The sequence below is a fragment of the Manis javanica genome, chromosome 1, assembly GCF_040802235.1.
Source record: "Manis javanica isolate MJ-LG chromosome 1, MJ_LKY, whole genome shotgun sequence".
Lineage (NCBI taxonomy): Eukaryota > Metazoa > Chordata > Mammalia > Pholidota > Manidae > Manis > Manis javanica.
This window is the reverse complement of record NC_133156.1, coordinates 76,837,916-76,859,780: the sequence shown is the minus strand read 5'-3', so window position 1 is coordinate 76,859,780 and position 21,865 is coordinate 76,837,916. Positions and strand designations below refer to the sequence as shown.

General features: G+C 35.4%; 1 protein-coding gene across 3 annotated transcripts in view; it reads right to left on the bottom strand.

The window, feature by feature from the left end:
• The window catches only part of KIAA0825 (KIAA0825 ortholog), a 400,739-nt gene that overhangs the window by 125,048 nt on the left and 253,826 nt on the right, over nt 1-21,865 (bottom strand). The gene's annotated exons all lie outside the window — the stretch shown is intronic.

Here is a 21,865-nt window from a genome sequence, read left to right as displayed (position 1 = left end):
GAAAGTTATGAAGACTGAAAAGTCCATTAGGTAATGACCAGCCATGCCATAGCTGATAGTAACACTTGTGAGGCACTCTTCACGGCTCATGGATAAAGCTGCCCTGACATTACCGGCTTAACCTTCTTAAACACAGCACATAGAGCCATCACCGGAAAGAGTAAAGAAGACAGAGACTGGGGCTGAGTTGGGGTTAGTACATCCTGTTAGTGTTCAAGGAAACTTTTCCAAATTAAAAGCTGCAAAGGTCACATATCAGCCAACATCAGAGAACACCCACAGCAATTCAGAGAGCAAAGATGAAAACTATAATCAAATTCTCCTACCTGAACGGAACATTGCTTAATATGCTGATAATAAAACAGAAATCCCTAATCAAGGAGTCAACGTGTCATTTAGGCAAGGGTAGACTGAGTGTAGTGTCAACATGGTTGCAAAGTCAAACCATGCAAAATATTGAGCGCTAACAACATTCATCTGTGTCTTACCTTTCTTATCTTTCTTTCTGACTTGCAAACTTGGACAAGGTGGCATATCAAGGCTCATGAAGTGTAAATGTACATGTGTATGTACATGTGTATTAAATACTAGTGGTTATTCAAAATTCAGCTCAGATGAATTCATCACTGATTGACACCTCCACCTCCTATAGATTCTTGCTCCTTAACAACTGACACAGGTGAACAGTGACCAAATACTGTGAATGACTAAGATCTGTTTGTGGTCAGTTTCTCCCTTTAGACTGTAGACTCTTTGAGGGCAGGGACACGTTCTACTCCCCTCTGTACCCCACCGTACAACCCCCTAGTGGGTGTTTCACAAATCACAAGGAGAGCAGCTGAAGCTTTTGATCTCGATGTGCTTGGCTGAAATCCCTGTTCCATCTGTGGAGGTCTGTGGCTCGGTGCTATGGCCAGGATTCAGGGATATCACCCCTCAGCCCTTTGTTCTGCTTCTCTCGGGTCACCCTTAGCTCTGACCCCTGGAGGAGGCCATAGGCTAGTCCCATACACCTTTGTGCTCACCTCATATCCAGAGTTCCAGGATTTCATTTGTCCAGAACAGGAGTTGGCATAGGCCTCAATTTTACTAGCCTTATATGCTCTAGAAAATGATTTATTTTCTCTGGGCCTCAGTTTCCTTAGGTGTTAAATGGAAATAATCATATCTGTACCTTGAATGGTTGTCATGAAGATGAAATAGTATATAAAGCCTCTACCACCAGTGCCTCACACAGAGCAGGCACTGTAGAAATGACAGCTATTCTACACTGCTTTACCAACATTGCCTCTTGCTACAAATATTATAAAGATCAGCCTTCAGGTGACTCTTAGCTAGAATTGTAATGTACACCAGTCTTTGATGACACATCCAAACAAAGGTCTGCAGTGTTGTCTTAAAATATAAAAGACAATCAGCCCTTTACTACATGCTTAAAAGCAAGCATTCTTTCCTGAATCCTGATGTGCCAGATTTTATACCTTCAACAATTATCATTTTATGAATAAAAATGTGCAACTAATTCAACTGCTGTGTCTTCCTTCTGTTTGGAAAACAAGTATAATTACTCTGAGGCTCTGAGATATATGCTCAACAGCTTATTTGTCAAATTAGGACTTAAAAATTTTTACTATATATTCACACAAGAATCCTCTATATGGCTCATGTTAAAATTTCAAGTGCCTGTGAAATGAACTAAAATAAGACTTTTTTTCCTCTCAAACATATATTTAGAAGCCAAAGAAAATTATTATATTAAGGACTTCACTGTGAATATCTTAATAAAAGAATCTGTGAAATATCAGTTTCCCACTCACTGAGTTTCTAGAAATATGTGCTAAATTTAAACATTTAGTTGTCACCACTAAATGACAAATTAAAAAAATTATCTTACTGGTGGTGCTAGGCTACATCATGAGGCCAAATGGTAACTCACCCTGTCATCAGGGTCCTCGGCTCACCACCCCATGGTTCTGTGACACATCACTGCCATGTTCCTATTCTTGAGGGCAGTTGAAGAGCACGGATTCCTGAGAAAGGTCTTAATCTCACCAACTTTCAACAAGATCACAAATAGGTACAGAGGACACCATGCCTATTCCTTCTGCTCTCTTGTAAAGGCTGTCTTCTGGGGAAAATGGCCAATGACCCTTGGGTTAGTCCAACTCTGCTTTCACCCATAATTTCCAGATGCACGTACCTCAAGTGATGGATACTGAGGAAGCTCTAGCTGGAAGCAGACAATGAAGTAGCAAGCCTGTAGGTGGGTAGTTTTTTTTGGTAGCAAGATGAAGTGATGGCATTTTAATTCACATCTGTGATTTTCCAAAGATAATTAATTCATTTAGTAGAGAATCATAGGTGGAACTTCAAATATTAGTGCAAAGTAAAAGAGGATGTTTGTTATTAGTCTGTAAAATGCTACTCCCAATCAAGCATTTAAAGGTGTTGTATCATTTTAAAAAATTATTTTTGTTCAAATGTCTTTGTTCAATAAAACATTTACAAAAAAGATTAGAGGTGCTAAATTATGGCTTCTGACATTCAGTCTTGAGTCCAACTGGAAAGGCCAAATTGTTACACACCCTTAACTGCTTTTTATCTGTCTCTGTTAACTAGCTCACATGAAATGAACAAGGACAGGGAAATCTGGTTACTATGCTCCATGGACTTAGATATCTTAAAACATTATTGTCTAAATAAGGCAATGGAAATAGGACAGAATAGATTATCCTGGGGACTACAGTTCTTGGACACAAAGTTCTTTGTTTTGTTTTTAATCATGCATCCAAAGAACAAGTTGCTTTTGTAGAAACTCCCTCTTAATGAGATGGGATTCTTAAATTACGGGGTATGGGAAGTCAAAAAAGTAAATCTTTATTTTCTTCTTCCCAGTGGCCAAGATATGCAGGAATATGATTTGGGGATAAAAGATACTTACCTTTAAATAAGGTTGTTGTAATAATTTATAAAACAACAATATTTTATTTGGCTACTAAATGCCAAGCTCTTGTGTAGGTTTTATCTCATTTAACCCAAACAGTAACCAATAATCCCCATTTTGGCTATATGGAAACAAACCTGGTGAGATTAAATACCTTGAGCTGGAAGAGCCAGGACGTGAACCATGGCTTCTGTCTGCAGAGCCGGAGCACACTGTCCCCACGCCAGTCCCATAAGGGCCCAGAGGATACAGGTAGAGCTGCCTGTCCAGTAATCACAAGTCATCCCCCTTTCACATTGTGAGATCTGTGTTAATGTTCCCATAATGATGTTATTTGTTCCAAAAGATTCAGTCATGTTGTCATTGTGACTTGAACTAGTTATCATTATAAACTCATCTTCTTTGTCACATCAAATGTTTTCTACCAGTGAATCAAGGGTTGCCTGATAATAGGCATGCAATGGTTGTTTTCCATTCTTTTTGCAGTTGCTAGATGTATCTTTGCTTGTTCTTTATCAATCAATCTCTCTGAGTCACTTTTGTTTAGATGTTTGGAAGAAAAACTAACACATTGCTACAGCAATTATACAGGACAAGATGAAATGAAAGGATGCATGGATTCCTCAAGTCATACTTATGAAAGGCTTTAATGAAGGTAAGAGATTTTGCATAGGATATGCTTTGAATTCAAGTCCAGAACCACCAAAATACTCAGAAGAACCACTTATTCAAAGAGGAGTCTTTTATACCCATCTGGTCACAAAGCCAAAAGCAGGCCATTGAGCAGACTCAGTGGCAAAAACCAAGAAAATATAAACCAGGTGCAAAGAAACCATGTGTACATTTTCTATAATCAATCCTGACCATCTGGTACAAGTCACCTCTGACCTATCTTAGTACCCAGGAATACAGCACGCTTCATTCAGGTTTAGCTGAGGATCACCATCGTTTCAAGCATCCCCAGAGATAAATAAGCACAGCTATTTACCCAGTACTACCCTCTAAGCCTTAGTCAAGCTTTCTTTTTTTGTTGTTCTTTTAACCTTCCAAAGATTTCATTTTAAAAAATGTGTATACAACATAGTGACAGTTAATTACATTATTACTCACCCCAACTACTGTAGTTATTGTCAACACAGAATGATGTTACAGAATTATTCACTATATTGTCTATGCTGTACCTTAATCCCCTTAAGTGACTTATTTATATTGTGATTGAGATTTGGTGCCTCTTTATCCCCTTCACCTATTTCACCCACCCACTCCAAGCCCTCCTCCATGGTAACCACCAGTCCCTTCTCTGTGTCTGTGAGTCTATTTTTGTTTTGTTTGTTTTGTTTTGTTTTAAGATTCCACATGTAAGTGAAATCATATGGTATTTGCCTTTCTCTGCCTGGCTTATTTCACTTAGCATAATACCCTCCAGGTCCATCCATGTTGTTGCAAATGGCAGGATTTCTTTGTTTATGGCTGAAGAAAATTCCATTGTATATATATATATATATATATATATATATATATATATATATATATATATATATATATATATATACCACATCTTATTTTTTAATTTAAGTATGGTTGATATAAAATCATATATTGATTTCATGTACACAACACAGTGAGTGGTTCAACAGTTACCCATATTATTAAATCCTCATCCCAACTAATACATATTATCTGTCAACAAAGAAAGATGTTACAGATTCACTGGCTATATTCTCCACACTGTACTACCATCCCTGTGACCAACTTATGATTGAGAATTTTGGGGCCCTTTTAGCCCCCTCATCCTCCCTACCCACCCACTCCACCCTTCCACCCCGGTAACCACCAGTCACTTCTCATTGTCTATGAGTCTATTGGTATTTTGTTTATTTTGTTTTGTTTTTTTGATTCCACAATTAAGTGAAATCATATGGTATTTGTCTTTCTTTGCCAGGCTTATTTCATTAAGCAAATACTCTCTGGGTGTATCCATATTGTCACAAATGGCAAGGTTTCTTTTTAATGGCTGAATAATATAACATTGTATATATGTACCACATGTTCCTTATCTATTTAACTATTGATGGACATTTTGGTTGTTTCCATATCTTGGCTATTGTAAATAATACGGCGATAAACAGGGATGCATATATCTTTTCAAATGAATGATTTTGTTTTCTTCAGGTATATACCCAGAAGTGGAATTACTGGGTTGTATGGTATTTCTATTTTTAGTTTTTTGAGGAACCTCCATCCTGCTTTCCACAGGTGGCTGCACCAATTTACATTCCCAACAATAGCATAAGAGGGTTTCCTTTTCTCCACATTATCACCAACACTTGTTATTTCTTTTCTTTTAGATAGTGACCATTCTGACTGGTGTGAGGTGATATCTCATTGTGGTTTTGATTTGCAGGTAGGTGTGTTTATCTCATAGCAGTCTATAGCATTCCTCAAAGCCCTTAATTGTCAACCATCTCAATAAAATGAAATGTCAGCTCAGCAGGCTTTTTTCTCATTTCTGATTTGAATTAATTCCTTAATAAGAGAGAATAGTATTAAAAATAAGATTGGGGCTGTTTTTAAGAGAAAAGTTATGAAATAAAAATTAAAATTCTTATCAAGTTCAATTTCAGTTAGAGAGTCAGACATACTCACAAGATGGTTACAATAAAGGGATCAAGGCTGAAGAATACAGACCCTGGAAAAAACTTTTCAGTTGGAAAAATCAGGGGTCTTTTCAGCTAATCTGAACACAGATATTTATCTACAGCTCAAGTTTCAAGTCTTAATGCACACCTATTTGGATGGAAATTTAGCACAAAACCTGGGATGCTGGGATGCTTTCCTATTTTCCCTTTGGTTTTATATGTCCATAAACAAACACACATACGTTTGAAATTTGAAAAAAGCTTAAATTCTGTAGCAGCTTTTGCAAAAATGAAAACTTTTGTAAAAACAACTTTAAACACTCTGTTTGCCAAGTCAAACAATGTGCCAATTCTGGGAAAGCTGCTACAGGTTTTGTGCTTGTCAAGAGTTGTGGAACCTGGACTGTTCTGTCACTAGAGATTATTTAAATATAAGAATAATTACAATTCTATCAGCCACTTCTTATGATTGTATTAAGGGCCCTTAATTAAAGGCCTATCCCAAACATGAGCTGCATTTGGCAGCTCACCACACTTACTGTGATGGCCCCCAATGTAGGGATGATCAGTTATGCTGATCAATACCCTCCTTTCTTGACCTCCTGATATTAGGGAATTTCTGTTGTTGCAGGCGGAATTTAAAGCCAATGTCCTTATCCTTCTATCTTTTTCTGTACCCTTTTAGGTAATAGCATGTTTGAAAAGGTCATTAGGCAAGAAAAGGATTATTCATTGCAGGGTTATTTTCTATAACTATCCTTTTAGATGCTTCCAGGTGCTTGCTAAAAACAACACTACAGAAGATGGAAGAATTTTCATTATTTCTTAGATGACTCTAATACTGTAAACATGCTCTTATGAAAATTAAAGAAAATGACCATTGTACTAAAGAAAGGAAGCATGGCTCTACAAATTTGATGGAGTCCCAAATATATATAAATGAAAAAATGAATGAATGAATAAAATGACAACAGAAGCAATAAAAATATTTCTTTAAAATACTCAAAAGGTCACTTATTTTATATTATTAGTCTGCTGAGCCTTGGAATTTAACACTGTACAGTGAGACAAAAGCCACTGTCTTCTTTGACTTTGTTGTTCTACTGATTAAAAAATAACAACTTAAATCAATGGCATACCAAAAGGAAGGGAGATGGGGCAAGTTTGCTTCAAGATCAGGCAGTAAGAGGATACATTCTTGGTAGAGAATTTAAAAGCAGTAATAACATCCACAAAATGTTAGCCTGCTTGCCACTATCACCATATGCTGGCAATTCCGTATCAATATCAATAACAAAATTCTCCTTTCTAAAAAAAAATCTTTCATTGGGTCTAAATTCTAAACAATTGTTATTGTGAATTTGAATACTATATATGCAAGTTTCAAATTAGTGCCTCTTTATGACTTCTGCTTTACTAAAGATTTCATTCTACATGGAAAGTAAGTCAGAGAACTTAGTATTATATGGTCAGCTCAGACACATGGAAACTCAGTTGCACGTGGTTACTGCAAGACTAAGTTCAAAAGTAATACTGTAACCACAGTAACAAACTGTTCATCCTGGCTTGAAGTGAGTTGGGGTCTCCAACTCCTGTGTCCTGATGTATTTTCCTGTGTTTAAATAGCAGATTGGAAATACCAATGATAGCACAGTGAGATAAAGATGAAGAAACATAACAAGGTACTTCAATCTCCTCTTTTATAAGTCTGAATGGGAATTTTTGTGTTGAAAATTTTAAAATTTAAAGATTTTTTCCTCTCTGAAAATATAACAAAGTAATTTAAAAGTATAAATTAATTACTGTGTTCTTTTTTTTTGGTGCTAATTTATTATCATTTTTATTGACATGACTATATGCTTAAAATTTAATGAAGGAAAATTTTCACTATATATGTCCCCCTAGAGGACATCATCATCATCACTGTTATTATTTTTTTCACTTTATGATTGCTGCTGAAATAATTCTGTTGTACAGAATGGGAGTGTTAAAGATCTGCTCCAGGTGTCAAATGTGCTTGGTGTGTCCCTGACTTAAATAGGAGCTTTATGCAGTTTTCTGATGTCATTAGTTTCTTCTTTCTTCCAGCGTGTAGTTATGATAAAAATATACAAGTTAGAAGACTGGTGTAAATTGCTGATCTCCTCAAGTTATCATCAGCTCAGAGGAAGCCAAGATCAAGAATGCCTAGAATTTTGAAGGAAATGTTTACTTGATGGAATTTAAGCACTCTTCCTTTTGGAACTGAAATAATTCATTTCAACTGCTATAGGGAATTTTTCTATTTTATTTTTGAGGTTCCAGGTTACTTGTTTGATTCGTTTTGCTCCTACCTTTTCTTTTCCCCTTCCTCCCCACATCTCATTCATACAGATTTCCACTGCTTGTGCATTAAAAGGAAGGCAGCAGAGCTCTGAATCTACAGAGATGACGAATCAGATTCCTTTGAGGATCTAAGTTTTGAGCTGATGATCTGCCTCCTTCCAGCAGTGTGAGTCTTTCAAATAAATCCATCTTGTATTTGAGCAGCGAGGGAGTCAGGTGGCAAGTTAGTTGTGAAGATATAAAAGTGTCTTATCACAGAGAAATATTTGGTATCACCCAAACTTTCCTTTTCCTTTTTTTTAATCAGCTGTAAGGGTATGCAACAGAATGAGGTAACCCCCGAATCACACTGTGTGGGTGGGCAATAAGCCAGTAATTCAATTGTATCAACTCACTACTGTCTCTTCAGCAGATTGCACGTCATCTACAAAGCAAAAGTCTTTACTTTTGTTTCCATTCAGTTTTAAGAACACTTTCATTTTTTTCCCCCTATATTGTCGATCAAATTCCATGCAAGCTAAACTGTAAAGTTGCCTAAGAATTGGGCACAGGTCAGATAACTATGGATTCATTCTTATATTTATTGTAGACACACATAAATCTTTCCTGTTTCAGGTTTATAGATAGCATTACTCAAATTCATATCTATTAAATTATTAAGGTGAATTCTACTTTCCCTCATAATTTGGAATTTCTGTTGTGAATTTTATTTTAACACTTAAAAGTTTAATGCTGAAGACAGAGATATGGCGCTAATAATAATTATTAAAGTTTAAATGACTTTTGGGAGCTTAAGTAAAAGGAGATAATTTAGTTTTGAAATGTATTAACAAAGAACAGGGTGTCAGCATTCATAAGCTCCTCAACTAGAGCCATTAACTATTTTAGCTTGTCTTGATAAAAATTATGGAATATTTGTATCTGTTTCTCATCTGGAAAATGAGTGTGTATACCTAAAAAAATTAACTTTGATTTTTTTATGGATAACTGATCTAGACAAAACTACTAATGAACAGACAATTGGGGCAAGCTTATAAATAAATAAAATACCCCTGAGGATCCTTGTTATATTTTGCAAATTAATAACCATATTTTTAAAAATTTAAGTGACAAAATTGGTATTGTGATATGGCCCATACAATCTAATCAAATAAAATATTTTAAACAGTTTACATATATTAGGTGATCATAACAATATTTAATATGCATGTTTCAAAATAAATTAAGTGTTAAGACTAAAGATGTCAACACACTAAGATTATATAATCCCTGTCTTACTCTCTAAAAATTAAAATTTAATTATTTTGTAAAGGTGTATATACCTAATCTTTGTGTAAGTCATATTAATATGATAAATTCTAGTTATTCACTTTTATATTATAAGGCATTCCTTAAGAAATGAGAAATAGCTCCCAAATTATATATATTTTTAAGCTATGATTTGATCTTAGTCAATTGTCCCATTACTAGTATAGATGAATTTATTTGAATTGAATTTATTAAATATCAAAGTTTTAAGAAAATTAAGTATTTGATGTTAACATGGTTGTCAAAATGAGACAATAATGATATATTTCAATTGTATTTTGAAGGCAATGAACACAGCATATACCCTTGCTAGACACATACTGTTCAACAACAGGGAACAGTAATAATTTATAATAAGTTTTTACAAAACTTTCCAAAATCGGAAAAGAATAGCAAGATCTGCTTACATTTACCTTGATAAAGGATGAAATGGAAGGCCATGGCTAAACAAAATCATGACTATGTTTTTCAGAAGGATTTGCTAAATGTTCTTCCACAAGTTTTCTGTTAAGAGGTGGACAGCAAAAGGAGCAACTTTTCTGTTGCAGTTAGTCAAGAAAATTGACAGGGAGCCCATTCTAGGGGGAGGGAGAACTGAAGACAGAAGAGGACAGTGGGGGGGATGGGGAGAGAGAGGCACCAGGGCTCCCTCCGTGATGGATTGGATCCATCAACTCAGTTGCCATGGAGTGAGCAGAAATTTACTGGTCTTTGGTATGGATAAGTTTTACTTTTCATAGAAGATCAAAGGATGAATGATAGGAAATGCAAAGGAAACATGGCTTGGTCAGACCTACTACTGCATTACAGAGCATTTCCAGCTCTCTTTATTACTAACAATTTTGCACAGTGCATTCCACTTTGAACCAGTCCTCAGGTATTTGAAATTGAATTAATACTACTTCCTGCTGAATTTCCAATAAGGAGGGAAGAGAATTTATGGATAAAAAAAAAAGAGTATGAATTCTATATAGATATTAGTGGTAGCTGTTCATACTCAGTTTCATCCCTAGCTTCACAGTCTCCAGTTTAGTGTCAGATATTTCACAGATTTTTCAAACCAAACAATGTGACATTGATCGATTAGTTGGAAAGGGATGAGTGTGAGAATTCTGAACTATTCCTAAATCTAAGAGGTACTACTATATATACTATATAGACCCACAGATTGAAACTGCTTATTCAACTAACATTGCTGGGTACCTATTACACAAGGTGGTGTTCCTAGTACTATGGCAGATACACAAGGTGAATTTATGGCTTGAGCCTTGAGGAGTTTACAGTCTAGTTGAGGAGATAGACTTGTACATATGTGGTAAAACAGAAAGCATTATGAAATAGGGAACACAGTTGTAGGGCTAATTGCTTAAAGCATTCAGAGAAGGAGGTGATTTCTTCTGGCATAGGTTATCAAGATAAATTTCAAGAAAATGGAGCATTTGAGTGAATGTTAAAGGGTGTTTAGCTTAATAAGTACAAAAATGACAAGGATTTTAGTGAAATAGCCAAACAAAATCAAACATAATGAAAACACATTATGGCCATATTATGCTGATTACATCTAATAGGTTTTCACAAGGAAAGCCTAATATGAAATAGGTTTTTATTCTATCTCCCCTAAACATTAAAATGAACTGGTCTCTTTAAGATCCTAATTATTAGAACACTTCCTAAACTTTGTAATGGATGACATTTGTAAGCCATAACTCTGAATGCCGTATTTCACACAATGCATTTGTAACTGTAAGGCATAAAAAGTGATTGTTCGTTTTATCTTATTAGAAGCTTCCCTGGTCTCCAGAGCACTGCTCATCTGGCCCCCACTTCATGCTCGAGTCATGCAGATTGGAGTTGACTCTCAATTACACCGAGTCTTTCTCCAAAGATGACAGTCCAAATACAGTAGAGATAAAATACATCAAGGTTTAAAATAGGCCCGTTCAGCCCCAGTGCCGCTTCATCACGAAATGATATAATTCACTGATGCCTCTGCCTAGCCTAACATATGTTCTATTCACAGCCCGCGTCACTCTTCATTTGTAATTACTTCCTTTTTTTTTTCCTTACCCCGTCTTGTAATACTTTGCTTGGTTGAAGACAAATACTGAGAGGCAAAGAGTATTACCGTATGATGACCTGTTCCAGGGTGTTAAACCCCTGTCAAGGTTTGATTTTAACATGGAGTATTGATGACAGTACATCAATTCAGGCATCATGTCCTGAATTAGACTATATTAATTATCACTTGAGTGCAATATGCATGAAAATGCTGTTTCATTGACTAAAAGGATCTGACTGAATAAAAATCCATTTCTCATCTGGTTGCTTATGGATAAAGACATTTTTTTTTCTCTTTGCCTTGAATTGTGCTTTATTAAATATGATTTTTATATGATTGTATGAATAAATTGTCTTACCCAACAACAGAACTGGACAGTTTTGAACAAGGAAATTTTAATTGGTTGTCTACTCTTGGCAAGACTCTAACGTGTTTACAGTTAATAATTTAGGCAGATTATTTATAAGAATAACTGCCAAAAAAAAGTTATTTGTAACATTTATGAGGAAAAGGTATTTACAAATTGTTACCTCCTTAATTTAAAGGAAATGAAAGTTAAAACTTATAATTATTTTTAGGTAATGGAAGAGCAACAAACTCCATAAGCTAACAACTACATTTAAAAGCAAAACTAATATTACTCTTAACTTCTGAAGACATTCACGTGAAGAATTTCAATGACAAAGTTAAAATTACTCATAATTTCAATTAACACACAATCGCATATATACATATTTGCTAGGGAGAGAATAACAAAAAAAGAAAAACACTTGAGGTCTAATTTTTACTACATAAAAGCTCTAGATGCTTAGTTTCTATTTAATTTTAACAGAAATATCATGTTGGGCTTAAAACAGGAATTTTCTATATCTTCTCAAGTTATAATTTATCTTAAAACTTTTCCAACAGAATCTCAAAACTAATGTATAAGCCTAAATTTAAAATATGAAATCAGGACTCTTAAACCCAAATTTCATTTAAAAACAAAAAAAGAAAATGCTCACTAAAACATATATTGTTATGTTTAGTCAATGCAACCAGTCCGTATATTAGAAATGATTGTCAACTGCAATGAAAAACACACCACCTCCCCCTGACTGAAATATTTCTGGCTTTAACACCATTTATTAGTAAATATGATTCTACAATTTCTCCCAAAATGGCCTTTTCAGTAAGCATTTCACAAAAGGTCGTTTAAATTTTGGAGTATGGAATTTTAAACATTGGAAATATGTATTTGCTTCATTATAAAGAGGAGTTGGAGTCCTATGAAGTAGACTGTTCAAATTCAACTTGGCAAGTTAAAGGAGTCATCACAACTAAAACTCACTCCCACTGTCCTTTCCACTAGGGCTTCACAATACTCATGTGGTTAGTAAAGGCAGTAAATGGGTCCCAACATGAGGCGGGAAGCTCCTGGCGATTTTCCCAGCGCAAGGCACCCCTGCACTCCTGCCTGACTTGTCCCTGGTAGAATGAGACGGGAGTTCCCAAGGTGCACCACACGCTCAGGTCACCAGAGTGAGGCGTGGCCACAAAGAAATTCATTAGAAAGGTTTATCCTAATATCATCACGATTTTAAAAAGCAATGAGTTCTCACCATATTCTTTGAATGCTGCAGTCAAAATTAGGTCTTGCTCAGAAAATAGAGCCCGGAGTATACACATCTATTTGGTCCAAAAGACCTTCAATAAACCTTACCTTTGATTCAAGTTACAAATTGTTAAATTTACATAAAAATCTATCCTGTGGGAAGAAACTTGCACATATTTATGGGGCAAATACTTGGTATGGTGAAAAGGGTACTGGGATAAAAATTATGAATGTCACAAGATATTCCCAGTTCTGCTATTAATGAGTTACATGAAATGAAGACAAGGCCTTTCTCTGAAACAAGCCATTTCTCTCAAACTAGAAAAAATAATGCCTGCCCCCCTCCAGCATGAACGTGTGGCTGGGACTGTGGTAAGTGGAGGTGCCCTGATAACATCACATATTGCAGGGTGATGTGGCTCCTGCTCTTAGCCTGGGAAGGGAGGGAATGATGAGATGACTCATGTCAACTAGAGAAGGGGTGACACAGGAAGATGCTGATCTGGTCAGCAAGTGTCTCTAATAAAAATGGTCGAAGATCTGAAAACTTGCTGGTTCTTGTTTGGCTGTGTAATTGTTTCCCCCACTACACTGCCGTTCATACTTGGTCTCTCTCTGCTTTCTGGTTGGTCAGACAGTGACCAAAGCGAGCCCTTCAAGGACCTACCTCTCTGACAACAGTAAACATACATGCACGCGCGCACACACACACACACGTGCGCGTGCACACACACACACACACACACACATACACATTCACACACATACACACACTGGCTTCAAAAGAAAGAAGTTTTCCAGTTTTAAAATAGCTGTATTTGAATATTTTGCCTGTTTAAAAATCAAAACATCTCAGAAGTGAAGACTCCACCCCCCCCTTTGCTCTCATATTCTCAGTTCATAAATCTATAGTTATCACCAGCCAAAGGATGGATCGTAAGATGTTAAAAGCAACAAAGGTAAAAATACATTTGTTATTCTGCAATTAGTAATACAATTCCTTTATTCACAACCCCCAAACCCTCAAATACCGAGGAAATACTAAATTACCCATTAACACCTTATGCCATCAAAGAGTTTTTAAGCACAACTTAAAATAAAGGGTAACTTTAAATAAGTAAACTGATTTTTTACTTCAGGACAAATTCAACTTTGTGGAGCCAGAAAATATTACACTTACTATTGTTCTAAGATCAAAATGTTGTGTTTAACAATAGAAAAGTAGAATCTAAGTGTTCATGTCATTTTTCAGTGACCAAAATGTTGCCTCTACTCATTTATATTAATAAAATGACAAATATTTCCTGATTCATGTACACAGACCAAAAGATTTACAGTTAACTTGCAGAACAAAGATTTTTCTTTGTGTTTCTCACACACACACACACACACATGTGCATACACACCCCTACCTTTCTTCAGGAATGTAATAATAAAAAAAATCTCATTGGCCGCTAGTGAAAATGGTCCATCCTGTGACTGTGATACCATCAGAATGCAGTGCTCCACAGCCACCACAATGCAGGACTGACATATGACATTTATAAAATGTCAGAACGCTTCCCCCAATTTTTATAGCTTATTCCCCTGTAGGGTTTCATGATGCAAAATGAACTAAAGGCAACTGTGTGCTCATTAGCTGTGCTACTTCTGATACATTACGTCGATTGACAATGAACCGCTGTGATATCAAAGTGCAGGCATAAAAAATAATAAGGCAACTGCTTGTGTAACAAAATCTCACTAACTGAGAATGTATAATAAATATGCAAGGTGGCAGCTTTTTATTCATTGAAAATGTGGCATGCAACGTCAAACATAAAACCCAAGAAAGGGTTTTGACATACCAAACTCAATTAATATTTGTTTTCATGACTATCAACAGAGAAACTTAGTAACTTATTTGTGAATGTAAAAGGTGATTGATTATTCAAGTACCAATAGAAGGATCCAAAGATATTAAGAGATTCAGATAGTGACAGAAACAGAGCTAATGACTAACTTTTGCAATCACTTTTAATTTGAATAAGTGATAGAGAATTTGTTGTAGTGGAAATTATTTTAGTACACTTAAAACTTGTTTTAGACACCTGCTAATTGGAAGAATATATACGTTACTATCTCTCCATGAACCACACCCCACCTCTCCAATGGCCCAGGATCTTAATGCTTAAAAACTCTTAAAGGGGAAAACTTAAAATCACTAATAAAGCAAAATAGTGATAACAGTTTGAATATATGTGTGTGCGTGTGCATGTGTGTGTGTGTGTGTGTGTATATATATATATATATATGTGAATGACCACATGACTGGTTTTATTTAGAGATAAAAAGGAGAACTATGAGATCCAATTAAACATTCTTTTCCTAGAAAATTAATTATATCACTAATTCCCCAAATCTAAGAATATACTTATATTTTATTGTTTTTGAAGGTCATCCAGACCAGGAAGTATATCACTATAATTGTAAAACCTTGAACTCAGAAAATGATAAATACACTGGAAAAAGAGTTTGTTTAGTTCTGATATAACCTCACCATTTAAGAACTAACAAATGATTTAGTGGAATGGACTGTCTGGGAAATTCCAGGATCGTATTAAAAGGTTATAGAAGTAAGGGAAATGCCCCATTAGGACTTTTGATGAATATGAAATATTTTACTTTCACGTGGGTAGGTTTACTATTAAATTCAATTATTGTGTACTCAGTAAGTCTTTAAACTTGGTAATAAAGTTACTTGGATAAAGTCTTCTCAGTAACTTTTAATGGATCATTTTGAGAAAACAGATATCACAATATCATAGGGAAGTTATCAAGATGTCATGAAAAACACTGCTATCAATGTTTACTTATGGATGTTACAGCCATGACTCCTTTCCATAATTTGTTAGGGTGGTTAATTTCCTCAATTATGATAAGTGAATAAAGCAAAGTAGGAAGAACAATGTTTTTCAAACTTTACTGTGCATCGAAATTAGGTACAGAGTTGGCACAAATAGAGATGCTTAAAAACTCTTAAAGGGGAAAACTTAAAATCACTAATAAAGCAAAATAGTGATAACAATTTTTTGAAATTAGTATTTTACTAAAGAAGTGACTCAGGAATACCAATCAATAAATATTTCCTGAAAGTGTGAATTTCAAAAAATCACTGAAGGAAATTAAAAAGGCCTCATTCCCAGGCATTCTGCTTAGATCGCTCATGAGAAGGTCTTGAGTTTATGTGTCTGTACCCATTTTTGAAAACACCAACAAATTTTGGTACTGGCAGTTGACAAATACCAACACTTTCTACCCATTCCTCTCAAAGTATTAATAAAAAATTTTAAGTGACATCTGGTTACTCACATCATCTCAGGTGGATTTTCTAAAAACCTCGAAATAGTTTATATTCCCTTATTTACCACTGATAATCTTTGTTTCAACTCTTCTCTTTTTCATAAAATAAAAATAAGTGTAGATGACTATGGATTAAGAAGATAAAGTATAAAAATACTCCATTTAAAATACTGTATTTTTTTACCCATATAGCATTATTTTTTAAATAAAGTATCATTGGTATACAATCTCATGAAGGTTTCACATGAACAACATTGTGGTTTCAACATTCACCCATATTATCAAGTCTCTCCCCCCCATTGATAGTCTATCAGCATAGTAAGATGCTATAGTCATTACTTGTCTTCATGCTGTACCACCTTCCCTGTGACCTACCTACATTGTGAGTGTCCCTTAATCCCCTTCTCCCACCCACCTTCCCCAACCCCTCCCGTTTGATAACCACCAGTCCATTCTTGGATTCTGTGAGTTTGCTGCTATTTTGTTCCTTCAGTTTTGCTTTGTTGTTATACTCCAAAAATTAGTCAAGTCACTTGGTACTTGTCTTTCTCTGCCTGGCTTATTTCACTGAGCATAATACCCTCTAGCTCCATCCATGTTGTTGCAAATAGGAGGATTTGTTTTCTTTTTACGGCTGAATAATATTCCATTGTATATATGTACCACCTCTTCTGTTTCTATTCCTCTACTGATGGACACTTAGGTTGCTTCCATATCTTGGCTATTGTAAATACTGCAGAGATAAACAAAGGGGTGCATATGTCTTTTCGAATCAGGGATCTTGTTTTCTTTGGGTAAATCCTAGGAATGGAATTACCAGGTCAAGTGGTATTTCTATTTTTAGTTTCCTAAGGAAGCTCCATATTGCTTTTCACAATGTTTGAGCTAATTTACATTCCCATCAATGGTGTAGGAGGGTTCCCCTTTCTCTGCATCCTCACCAGCATTTGTTGGTTCTTGTCTTTTCGATGTTGGCCAAAAACACTGTGCATTTTAACTTCTCTTGGCTCTTCCCTGTGATGATAGTGGGCCTCTTCTTCTCTCTCTTTAGTCTTGGCTCCTGATCATATTTTCCCCACTTACCCACCTTCATCAGTCTGATACATAATGTTCCTTAAATTGCTATGGTTTTATGACTCAAATTTCAAAAATATTGTTTACCCTGTCACTGAGCTCCAAAGCCCAAGAAATCAAAGGAATATTCCTTCCTGTGGAATGTATATAAGGACCACTGTGACCTGGTTCCAATCTTTCCAGCCTAGCTTTCTTCTACTGCAGCCAAATGGTTTGTTCATGGTCTCCCCAAAATGGCATAAACTTTTCAGCCTGTGGGTCTTTGCTCATATTTACTTTATGCTAATGCCCATCCCTGGAAATCTTCATCCATCTGAATTTGATTTCATCCTCCAAATTTCAGGTCAAGTTCCACTTCCAAAATTAGACTGTAAGTCATCCAGACGGAAGGAGAGTCTGCCTTCTTCTGGGTTTTCAAAGCATTTTCTGCCATTTGGCCCTTAACCCACTATATATTTTCATTACCTTTAAACATTATTTTTCCTGCCAAATATGGTAATATTGAAAGTAGGACCCTTCCTCCCCATCTTTTTAACTTCCTTCAGTGATTTTTGAAAATCACACTTTTAGGAAATATTTATTGATTGGTATTACTTTGTCACTTCTTTAGTAAAATACTAAGAATCAAACTGCTGTTTGTAGACTTAAAGAGCTACAAGATCAAACAGCATGAGTCTTTTTACTGCAGATAAGCAAGGATTTAATCATTTGGGGGCAGCATGAATGAAGATTTTAAAAGGTTTTTCTCTACTAAATCTTTCAGCATCATTGTCACACAGAAAAAATTTAGGTGTTATCCATGGGAAAATGAAATTAAATTCAATAAACACTGAGCATTTCTTCCAGGGGCAAGAACTCTGACCTCAGATACTACAGTGTCATTCATCCATGACCCCTGAGAATCTGACACAGAGTTTTTTATCTATCACACTGGAAATTTCTTTTATATTCTAAAACTAATTTGAATTATAATTTAAGTACTTATAAGAGAAAGAACAATTAGATGCAGCCTCTTCTCTCAAGGAGCTTTGAATCTAGTATTGGTCTAAAAGATCAAGCAAGCAGTAGACTCAGTTACTGGGATGAAAGTAAAGGGAAGTCAGTAAAGTCCCTGAAGGAAAAGGAATTTATTATGATAATATTTAAGTAAATTGTATATGATTCATGCAGATAAATTAACAATAAATTAAAGGGTCTCTAGATTCTCTATATAGGAAGCACAAATTTCTCTGCTCATACAAAGAATGCTTGTGTTTTAAGATGGGATTATTTATTTTTTGATTTGCTTAGGCAGTTAATATCAGAATGCATACCTGTACTCATTCATTTATTCATTCATTCAATAAATATTGAGAACCGGCTTCATGAAAAGTATTTCCTTCCCTTTGGCCTGAGATTAGATTCAGGTGCTTAAGCTTTTGAAGCCTTATAGCCATTGCTCCTTTTGGTAGGATAGGACTGAATGAAAACCCTTTCCCTTTGGGCCCTTCTCCTATCCCCAGAGAAAGAAGTCTTTGCATAGACCATGCCATTGAAATTGGACCTAAAGGCAACACATTACCAAATATCTCACTGAAAGGTTAAAACTGGCTATTGCCATTCTCAGCCACAACTCCATGCTTTCTCCATTCACTCTGCTCTGGTCATCTTCTTGTGTTAGTCACATTGTTCTCTGACCCACTGTACCGTAGGCTTTTGGAATAGACAATGATACTTTATGTTGTAGCATCCTCAGCAATTAACACAGTACTCTGTACCAAGTATTCAATAAATTCAAGTTAAGTTGCTGAAACATTAAATTGAAAACATGGTGCTAAATGTGGCTGTTGTGATAATAGTGTGGGATAGAAAGAAGCGTAAGACATAGTTCTGCTCCCACGTCATTCACCTTTAAGCTGAGGAGATAAAACACATTCTCAACATAACTATGATACAAAGTATGAAGTGATAAGCGTCACAGAAGTGGAACAAAGGAGGTGCTGTCAGAGTTCAGAGGAGGGACAGCTTACTTCCAGCTGTTCAGTGTCCAGTTCTGCTCAGGGCATTGAAGATTATAGGATAAGAGAGACAGTTCTTACTACAGTTGGATAGACAAACTATAATGGGATGAAACAGACAAACACACAGCTTCTGACTAAATAAAAACCCAAAGATGCACATGAAAAATCCTGCGTGGTCCCGTCAGTGCGATGCTGTTTGAGAAAGAGAGATACAGATCCATGAGGCAAGAGTGTTTGGCTAAGGCTTCATGGACACACTCAGGGTTGAGCCTTCAACAGGTAAGAGAATGCCTAGGTTGAAATGGGGTATTTGAGACAGAGGATACAACACTGGCAGTGTCTCAGAAAGGAAGTTGAAAAATGGGGGTCCTATACAGTTGTTTCTCTTTGTAAAAACCAACTATCTGGAGCCCTAGGCAAGGTTCATCAGGTACCTCCAATGAACTCTCAACAGTGAAAGACAAGGAGAGCAGAGAGAGCCTCACATGGCTTGAGAGAGTTTGAGTGGCTCTGTTAGTGGACAAATGTCCCTGAATGTCTTCTGTGTCAGTAATCGACATATTATGTTAAACATTTATGAAAATGGATATGGGAATTGTTTTAATTAAAGATTAAAAAGTGTTATAAAATAATTGTGAGCAAGAAAATTGGCTATGTATACTAAGGTAATATGCATGAGGAAGAACTCATGGTATTCATATTCCAGCTTAATGAAAAAATAGAAAAAACACATTTTTGTGTGTAAAAAGTTCACATTTTGCTTGCTTACAGCTCCCAGATGTAGAACCCTTACATTTTCAGAAACTCTTCTCACTGAAAAGGGATCAGACACTTCTCCTCAATCTTTGGCTCCTATTTTGAATGGCTTCAAGATGTAGCTGAAATGTTTTTCCTCAGTTTTATGTTTTGTCACTGAGATATTTGCAAAAACTAGAGTTCTTATTAATAATTTTGTCTTTATATACATGTCCTTGCTTCTAAGTAATTTTTAAAGCAATAACTTTTTAATCACATGATTTTAATCATGTAAAATCATATACTATTTTTAACTTGAATGGATGTAAAAACATGAAAGTAACATGGTGGTAAAAGTAAAACAAAGTCAACTATTTAATGCAATACAGTAATTGTGTGAAAATAAAATTATTTTATTATAACTTCACTATAATAAAACTATAGAAGTCATTTTTTCTTATCAACAAGCTGTAAGTACTAATTAGAGTAAAGTTATCACCAGAAATGATCTAGTAGAAAAAACCTGACAAATTACTGAATAAGAAATGCACATGAGCTCTTTGGAAACCATTTGGAAAGATTTTCAAAATCTATTACATATGATATATAATGAAAACTTCTAGTTTCATTTTGAAAAGCTTTTTGTCATTTGCTTATTTCATCTGAAAAACCAGACAACCATAAGATTTTTATAATGGGTTCCTTAATTGTGCTTAATGTGACTAACTATACATGGAAGACACATAACATCCATGTATTTATATCAAAATATTCATGAAAACTGTGGTGCATATTAGAAGTATACAGGAGCTACTTTTGTTTTGCAAAATTGTAGAAAATTTGTAAATAGCAAGGGTGACCTCCAGTGTGCAATAGGTTTATGCCATTGTATTTTTTTCGGTAATACAAACTGTGTATGGTCTACTCCAATTCACTAAAAGTGCTAAACATAAAAAGAAAGGGAATTTTCTGTGTTAAATTGAGTTTGTAAGTTCAAAGCAATGGCTTTGTTTTGGTTTTTGGTGTTTTTGAAGCTTATATGTTGCTTAGAACCTGAAAACACAAAAAGCATTAAACCACAGGAAAAGAATCTGTGGCTAATAAAAGAAAATCACTTTTCTTACATATATTCTAATTAGGACTTACACTCAGCAAGTCTTGAAAAATAAATTGAGTTTACATTTTTTTAAATGGGAAGCCAAAAAATGATATTCTGTAAATGCAACGTACTGCCATGCAAATAGTAAAAGTACCTAACATAATTTCTATACGCTGATACTGCCATTTATGCCAAACTACAAACACCACCAAAAATCACACTTAAAAAGCTTCTTAGAAAGTCTTTGAGATCAAAAGCTTTTCACCATAGATGAAATTCCTTTTTATGAAAAGCTAATGGCTTGCCACATTGTATAATATAATTTCTATTTGTCTCTAATCTTGACACAATAAAAACTATTCACATGAAAAAAAGCAGCATGATGCTTTCCTTACAAGCCAGTCCAACATCACCCACTTCATCTTCTACACTGCAGACGATACAAATCATCCAGAACTACCAGGCAATTTTTCTTTGCAGATTTTATTTTCATTTCTTTGCTTGGTAAACAACCTAAACTTTGGGAGAATGAGGTTTCTTTTCAAAGGATTTTGTTAGTAAAACATCAAGTTCTGCCTTAGCTAACCAGACCACACAAAGATCTCATTATAGGGGTGCCCACCAGAGCCCCTGCCTGTCAGAGTCAGTGTCACTCAAGCTCTGTCACTCTTTCCATTAGGCATATCTACTTTCAAAGGTCTAGGCTGTGGACGTTAAAAATTTGCTCCAGGCTGACTCTTAGCATA